Source organism: Rattus norvegicus, chromosome 5 (genome assembly GCF_021556685.1).
Source record: "Rattus norvegicus strain SHRSP/BbbUtx chromosome 5, alternate assembly SHRSP_T2T, whole genome shotgun sequence".
Classification (NCBI taxonomy): Eukaryota; Metazoa; Chordata; class Mammalia; order Rodentia; family Muridae; genus Rattus; species Rattus norvegicus.
In genome coordinates, this window is record NC_141538.1 from 65980421 (window position 1) to 65988880 (window position 8460).

The 8460-nt window shown below is 45.7% G+C and overlaps 1 pseudogene; it reads right to left on the minus strand.

Moving 5' to 3' along the window:
• Positions 1-6625: 6625 nt before the first annotated feature.
• Pfdn6-ps1 (prefoldin subunit 6, pseudogene 1) lies at positions 6626-7034 on the minus strand (annotated as a pseudogene).
• Positions 7035-8460: the final 1426 nt, after the last annotated feature.

Consider the following 8460-nt stretch of genomic DNA (forward strand, 5'->3'; position numbering starts at 1 on the left):
GAGCCAGTTCAAAGACATAGAGACAGGAAGGGCTTATTGACTCTGAGCAGAGGCCCAGTGAGGATGGAGAAAAACCTGGAACAAAAGAGGCACTTGGGGACCCCAGGAGCCTTTCTTACATTCTAGGGAGCCCCTGAGAGGGTTAGGAAAGAAAACATGGTGGGCTGCTAACACTAGCTCTCAGAGTTTCAGGGTGGACTTCTGGGTGGGAGGGGAGACATGAGAAGGGAACTGGCAGGACTGAAAGAAGGGACACATTTCAGTTTCCGAGAGATTAGAAGGTCAGTCTGCTAGATCTTGATTTAAAAAAAAAATTGTGTAAACTTTGGGGACAGAAAATTAAAAAGAAGAAGGTAGACTTCAGTCTTAGTGAGAATCCACAGGTAAGACACAAAGACTTGTCACACAAATCAGACCTTCATTGCAGCTTCTTGACTGTGGCCAGAAGTTCAAACACGTTGGTATAAACCAGTATTCCCTGCTATCCCAGCTCGGGCAGCATCTGTCTCGGCTCCAAGTCCAGTTGCTCTGTCAGAGGAAATCTTTTTTTTTTTTTAAGATTTATTTATTTATTATAGATGAGTACACTGTAGCTGTCTTCAGACACACCAGAAGAGGGCATCAGATTCCATTACAGATGGTTGTGAGCCACCATGTGGTTGCTGGGATTTGAACTCAGGACCTCTGGAAAAGTAGTCAGTGCTCTTAACCGCTGAGCCATCTCTCCAGCCCCTCAGAGGAAATCTTAAACTGGAGGTGGTGATTCTGTTAGTGGAAATATCATGGTACTCTCAGCACAAGAGAAGCTGAGGCAGGAATGGGTAAGACTTCAAGGTCAGTATGAGGTGTGAGTTCCAGACTAGCCCAAATATAGAGTGAGATCCTGGTTTTTGTTGTTGTTTTGGGGGTTTTATTTTTATTTTTAATTAATTAATTTTGAGGATACAGTCTCAGACATACACTGGAGGGAAGTCAAGGAGAGACAGTGCAGGATTAGTAAATCCTATCACTATCTTCACTAAGAACTGTGTCCTTCAAAATATCTCACTCCTGTAGCCTACAGTCATATACCAAGAATCTCATAAAGGATGGACATTTCAGTTGGGTCTTGGAGGAAAACAAGGGACAATGACAACTCTGAAGTGATAGTCTGGGCCGGCAAGATGGCTCAGTAAGTAAAGGAACTGTGGACAAGGGGGGAGACCTGAGTTGGAGGTGGAAGGAGAGAGATGGCCTGAGGTTTTTCTCTGTTCTCCACATGCACACACACCATACAAACACACGGAAATGCATGTGACTTTAAAGAAATGTCTACTGAAGTGACACGCCATGGCTAAGAAGGTGGCTCACTTGTTAACAGCTCTTGCTTCTTTTACAGAGCATCAGGGTTTGATTCTCGACATCCACCTGAAGCCACCTGAAACTCAGGTTCTAGGGGATCCAGTACCGTTTTGTTCCCCCATGAGCCTCATGCATCTGGTACACAGACATGCATTCAGACACACATACATAAAATAAATAAGCAAATCTTTTTTAAAAAATAAAATGAAAGTAAATGATATCTTAGTTGGCCTTTCTCAGGAACCCCCGGGTACAGAAGGGCTGAAGCTGTGGCTTAGTGGGTGAGTTGCTGTTTAGTATTCCCAGGCCTTGAGCTTGATTCCCATAACACACACACACACACACACACACACACACACACACACACACACACTCACTCACATACACATTCATACACATTCATACATACAAACACATACACACTCACATATACATATATACTCACACACACATACACATACATACTCACATGCACATACTCACATATACATACATACTCACATGCACCTTCATACCTACAGACACACACATACACACACATTTACACACATACATACACACACATACACGTTCACACAAATTCACACACATACACATACATACAGACACACATACACACTCACATACACATACATACACACACACATTCACACTCACATACACATACATACACACATACATTCACACACTCACATATACATTCATATATATACACTCAGATACTCACACATGCAACACATTCATAAACACAATACACACATGCGCACATGCACACACACACACACACACACACACACACATGCACACATTGTTACACATTGTTTTATCCAATAGGCCGTAAGTAGTCATACACAGGAATTGAAGACCTAAAGGGAGTTAATATAACTGAGTGCTTTCATATTTTATTTTACTCTATTTTATTTAGGGGATGGAGAGACAGACGGCTCAGTGGTTAAGGTGTTTGTCGGTCTTGCAGAGGTCCTGGGTTTGAATCCTAGCCCTGACACGGTGACTCACAACTGTAACTCCAGCCTCAAGGAACCATTATGTTCTCTTCTGAACTCTGAGGACACTAGGCATACACATAGTGCACAGCCATTCGAACAAACAAAATATCCATACGCATAAAATAATAAAATAAGTAAATCTAAAAAAATTAGTATATTTTATTTAGTTATTTTTCACATTTGAGGATGAAACCTACAAGGCCTCACACATGCCAGACAAGTTCTTTTTTGTTTTGCTTTGATTTTTGGTTTTTGAGACAGTTTCCTCTGGGTATCCAGAAACTTGCTCTGTAGGCCAGGCTGGCCTCAAACTCACACAGATTTACCTGCCTCTGCCTCTCTAGTGCTGGGATTGAAGGGGTGGACCACCACGGCCCAGCGATAGACAAGTTTTTGACCACATCGGTTACACCCTGTATTAGTCAGCTGTCCATCCATGTGATCAAATGCTTGAGAAATGATCTATTTGAGGTCATGGTTTCAGAGATTTGAATCCATGGTCACTTGGCTTCATCTCTTCAGCACTGTGGTGAGGCCGGATATAGTAACAGGAAGGGCTACCAGGGGAACCAGGAAGTAAAAAGAAAGAGAAGAGGGTGCCTGAGGCAAGTTGCACTCTTCTGGAGCACGCCCAGGTGACCAGCTTCCTCTAACTGGGCTTCATTTCATGTTTCTGCCCAAAACTTCTGTCACCTGGAACCCAAGCTCATGGCCTTTGGGTGACAATTCACATCCAGACTACAGCAACCTTAGCCCAAGTTCCCAGGCGGCCGCCATATTGGAAACCTGCAGCTAGGAGTCCAGTTGTATCCCTAGAGTCCTCCATGTCTTCCTCCGAGTTGTCCTCCTGGTGACCTTTGCCTGTCCTCTTCTTGCCTCTTCCCTTCCACTTGGCACACTGGTTGGAGACCTTAGCTCCTGGCATTGCCTCTCTCTCCTGGTTATGAACTGTCTGTCGTCTTCCCCTGGACTCAGCCTGGCTACCTCCCGACATGAGCAAGTATGAGCTTCAATGGCGTCATGTCCCAACCTTGTGTCCTGCCAGGCTTAGACCTTTAGTAGAACTTACTGCACACTCTTTCTGGATCATTTGGTCAACCAGTTAGCAAGCTGGAATTGTATCTGGTGTTTTCTCTCCCTGGCCACAGGCTCTGTGTGTGTGTGTGTGTGTGTGTGTGTGTGTGTTCGAGCATGTGCGTGTGCGTGTGCATGCATGTGCATGTGTGCATGGGGATTTAGCTCAGTGGTAGAGTGCTTGCCTAGGAAGCGCAAGGCCCTGGGTTCGGTCCCCAGCTCCAAAAAAAAGAACCAAAAAAAAAAAAAGTTGATCTGTGAGCCGAGAACCGGAGTAGGCTTCAAAGGATGACACACGATGATGACAAATGACTGACCCTGCCTTGCGACCTGAATAGCCAACTGCTTAGGTGGTGGGCGATATACGATTTCAAATATGTGTGGCGGTTTCAGCTGGCCATGAACAGGAAAGCGAATGTACCCCTGAGAAACTTCAGTAGAGGTGTGGCTGGTGATCCAGCTTCTGCAATGAGTAGATACAGCAGGATGGATGGTTCTCAGAGTCAGAGAGAGAGAGAGAGAGAGAGAGAGAGAGAGAGAGAGAGAGAGAGAGAGGAAGGAAAGGAGAGGAGAGGAATGAGCTGGACATGAAAGTACTCACTTATAATCCTAGCATTTGGGAGGCATTCATGCTGACCTCTGTGAATTCAAGTCCAGCCTGCAGCTAGACTCCACTGTGAGACCTTGTCTAAAAGACAAAAGAAAAGGAAAAGAAATGAATCGACAAGGTGATCGAGGGTATGGATCACGACTATCAGAAGATCTGTGACAAGTGCACAGACCTCAGGACAGGTCCCTGAAGTACAGTCATAACATCTGAGAACTCGATCTGACTTCAGCTAAATTCCTGGGAGACACTTCTAAGGGTCAGAACCGTGATTTCCGATGACCTAACCCAAAGGAAAAGAGTGTTTGTCGTTGTTGAGCCCCTATAGGGGCCATGTGAAGCATGCCCTACTGCCAGCCTCCTCTAGCATGCACTGTCACCATAGTGATGGGCAGCTCCTTCCAAGCCAGCAGGCCTCTTTACTTGTTGACCTCGTTTAGTTTACAGGTGCTACATTGTCAGACACTTCTCCTTCCAGCTCAGCGTGCTCATTAAACAGTCTTGGCTCCTTGCGTGTGGAAACAGGTTTCAAGCACCGAGCCCCTAGCATCAGGCAGGATGGCAACATAATTTTAGCTCCTGAGCAAAATGACTCTCACAATATCGTCAGTACATTGTGCGCATTAACATTTGAATACACTGCATAATAAGCATGCTAATTATAGAAGAGAAGACTACTTGAAGAATAAAATGAGCTGTGATCATTAGAAGAGAAAGGGGCAGCAACTCGTGGCATGGGCTGTTGCCTGACAGTGTTCCAAAGGACAAGATGACCCTCGTCCCAAGGAAAAGGGAATCACTGTGATTATAATAAACGAATTGACGGTGGTATATCGATAAGAATATTTTTGAAAATAAGCCTATGATACAGTTAAACATATTCAAATTTACTACTATGAGAGAGAGAGAGAGAGAGAGAGAGAGAGAGAGAGAGAGAGAGAGAGTCTCCAGGCTTGGTGATGCAAGCCTGTAATTCCAGCTACTTGAGAGTCTGAGGCAGAAGCATCACAAGTTCAATACCTACCCATGCTACAAAGTGAGCTTAAATCTAGCATGGATAATTTTGGGAGACACTGTCTCAAAATGAAAAGTGAAAAAGCAACTGGGGATGTAGGTCTGAGTATATGTGAGGCCCTAAGTCCAATCCCCAGTCACACAGGCACACACACACACACACACACACACACACACACACAGAGGCATGCATGCAGGCACACAAACATGCACACATACATACACGTGTGTACACACAAACACACATATGTACATACACATGCATGGGCACATACACCAACACACACATTCATGCACACGCACTCACAAGCATTCACACACACATGGATATGTCATTTGGTTGTTTATTTTTCTTTAAGATTAATTATATTTGGGGGCTGGGGAAATGGCTCAGCGGTTAAGAGCTCCAACTGCTCTTCCAGAGGTCCTGAGTTCAATTCCCAGCAACCACATGGTGGCTCACAACCATCTGTAATGAGGTCTGGTGTGTCTGAAGACAGCTACGGTGTACTTGTATACATTAAATAAATAAATAAATCTTTAAAAAAAGATTAATTATATTTTCATTTAGGTATAGTCATGTATCTGTGTATGTTATACACACACACACACACACACACACACACACACACACACACACATATCCAGAGGCCAGAAGGCATGGAATCTTCTGAAGCTGGGAGCCATCTCATCCAGCCTTCTTCCTTTGAACAATTTAAAATATGAACCCTTATGATGATTCACTTCAACTTTGTAGAAATGGCTACAAGATTCCTCATCAGAGGTGACAGGCTAGGTTGGAGAACTTTTAGGTAGGAACCAAGAGCTGGAGTTGGGAAGCCAGTGAAGTACCTGCCACGCCTGCGTGAGGGCATGAGTTTGATCATCCCTGGCGCCACGTAAAAGGCCAGGATTCTTCATCTGCCTTGCCCCCTTGGAGAACACTAAGCAGATGAGTGGCCTCAGGTTGCCATTCTCTACTGTGCTGATGTCCTGTCTGCAGAATCCCCTGGTGACATCACCCAAAGGGGTTGGATTCTGCACTCCTATGGCCTTCTCTCTGGCCTAGCCTTTGGCTACCTCCATCCTTCACCCTCAGCAGCTGTCCCTTAGTGTGCTGGTCCCTGCGCTCCCCGCTGTATGGACAGGAACTAGTCCTTTCTTCAAGGTCTTACTTCTGCTGTGGTAGAGAGGGAAAACTGTAGACCTCCCCTCCCTTGCCTGATGTTCCAGGCTGTTCACACTTGTTGAAATCAGTTACTAATAAAGTTTTCTTCTCTTGAAAATAAATAACTGGGGTGGGGAGCAGTGCACACCTTTGATCCCAGCACTTGGGAGGCAGAGGCAAGCAGATCTCTGTGGGTTCGAGACCAGCCTGATCTACAGAGTGAATTCCAGGACAGTTAGCGCTGCATAGTGAGATCCTACTTAAAAAATAAGTAAGTAAATAAATAAATAAGAAAGAAGAAAACAAAGTAAGGGAGGGAAAAAGGGAGCAAAGTTTTTTTTTTTTTTTTTTTTTTGGTTCTGTTTACATTTTATTGACTCAGGGTTAGCCTCATTCCTCCCTCCCCAGCCCCCTCCCCCTCCCACGGGGTCAGGCTTTCCCAGGAGCCTTTGCGTTCTGGGCTCGCTGGAACTCCTGCTGCAACTGAGCAAGGGTTTCCCCTCTGTTGCTCTGATTGCCTTTCGAGGTCCCGAAGCTGCGATTCGTAGCGCTTAATTTCCACTGTGATGTAGTCTAGCCTATTCCCCACTGTGGCCCGAGCCTCCCCCAGCTCCTGTTTGACAAGCACGGGTCCCAGAAGCTTAAAGACCACGTTGGATCCATCCAGCAAGGCCAGTTCCTCCTTCACGATGTTATTTTCCGTTAGCTGGGATTCAAGCTTCTGCCTCCCTGACATGGATTTACTCAAGTCCTTCTGCAGCTGTTGATATTTCTCTACCTCTCCCTTCTTTTGGATCAGTTCGGCCATGGTGAAGGAAAAAGCCTCCTGAGCGGGGGTCGCTGGGTCTCAAGCTCTGGAAGGCACCTGACCTCCCCTTCCTGGTCCTGCAGAAGGACAGCACGAGCTACCGTGGCCTCTCTGCGTCCAGAATGGTCACTCCCTCGGCACTGGAGAGCGAAAAGAAGAGACACCCCCTTAAATCCAAACCCTAACCTTTTCACGCTCTGCCCTCTGTATGGGAGCAAAGTTTTAAGAAGAGGAAAATTCATAAATTATAAAAATAGAAACAAACCAAGTTGTTACTCAGGAGTAACAATACCTAAGGTTGCTCATGCAGAAATGCAAGCACACAAGCTGGAACACACACACACACACACACACACACACACACACACACACACACACACACACACGCTGGAGCTGAGTGTAAGGCACACCAGAAGAGAGCATCAGACCCCATTACAGATGGTTGTGAGCCACCATGTGGTTGCTGGGAATTGAACTCAGGACCCCTGGAAGAACAGCCAGTGCTCTTAACCACTGAGCCATCTCTCCAGCCTCTGGCTTCCGTTTGTAGAACTTCACAACCCACCCCACACAACTAGGATGTTATTTAAAGCCCAGGGTGCTGACCCACACTAATAATCTTAGAGGTAGGAGGATTCCTAGTTTGATACCAATCTGAGCCACTTTGTCTGACTTCTCCTGGGGAGACTGTGGACACACCAAGGAAAAGATTCCACCCCAGCCAGACTTGAAACTCCTTAATGGATTCAAGGTTTCCTTCTGTTGTGACAAAATGTTCAAGAACAAGATAACAGCAGGTTTGCACATGGTGAAGGTGCTCTGTATCGGAGACAGTCTGGTGGATCTTACCACACACAGGGTAAAGGACTTGCACTCTATCTAGTGGGCAATTCCTCTCAAGGGTTTGCTCATCCTGGATGTTGTCTCAGCAGCTCTTCCCACAGCCACACTCCCAGCACTGAAGCTGAGTGAGGCAGGGAGGTGAATGGTCAGAGGCCAGGTGGGGCTACCCAATGAAACAGTGGCAAGTTCAAATCCCAGCAATCACAGGGTGGCTCACAACTATCTGTAATGAGATCTGATGCCCTCTTCTGGTGTGTCTGAAGACAGCTACAGTGTACTTATAGATAATAAGTAAATCTTAGAAAAAAAAAAAAGCAGAAAAACAAACATCCCAGCCTGGCCTACTGGGCCAGCAGAATCTTGAGTTCAAGAATCTGAAGCCAGCATGGGCTAAAAAGCAAGGCTATATTTTTAAAAATAATATTTAAAAAAACAAGGCATGTTGGACTTTCCTTGGTGGCGCATGCCTTTAGTCCTAGTGCTTGGGAGGTAGAGGAAGGCAAATCTCTGTGAGTTCGAGGACTGCCTGTTCTAAGAGTTCCAGGACAGCCAGGGCTACACAGAGAAACCCTATCTGGAAAAACAAAATCATCGCCAT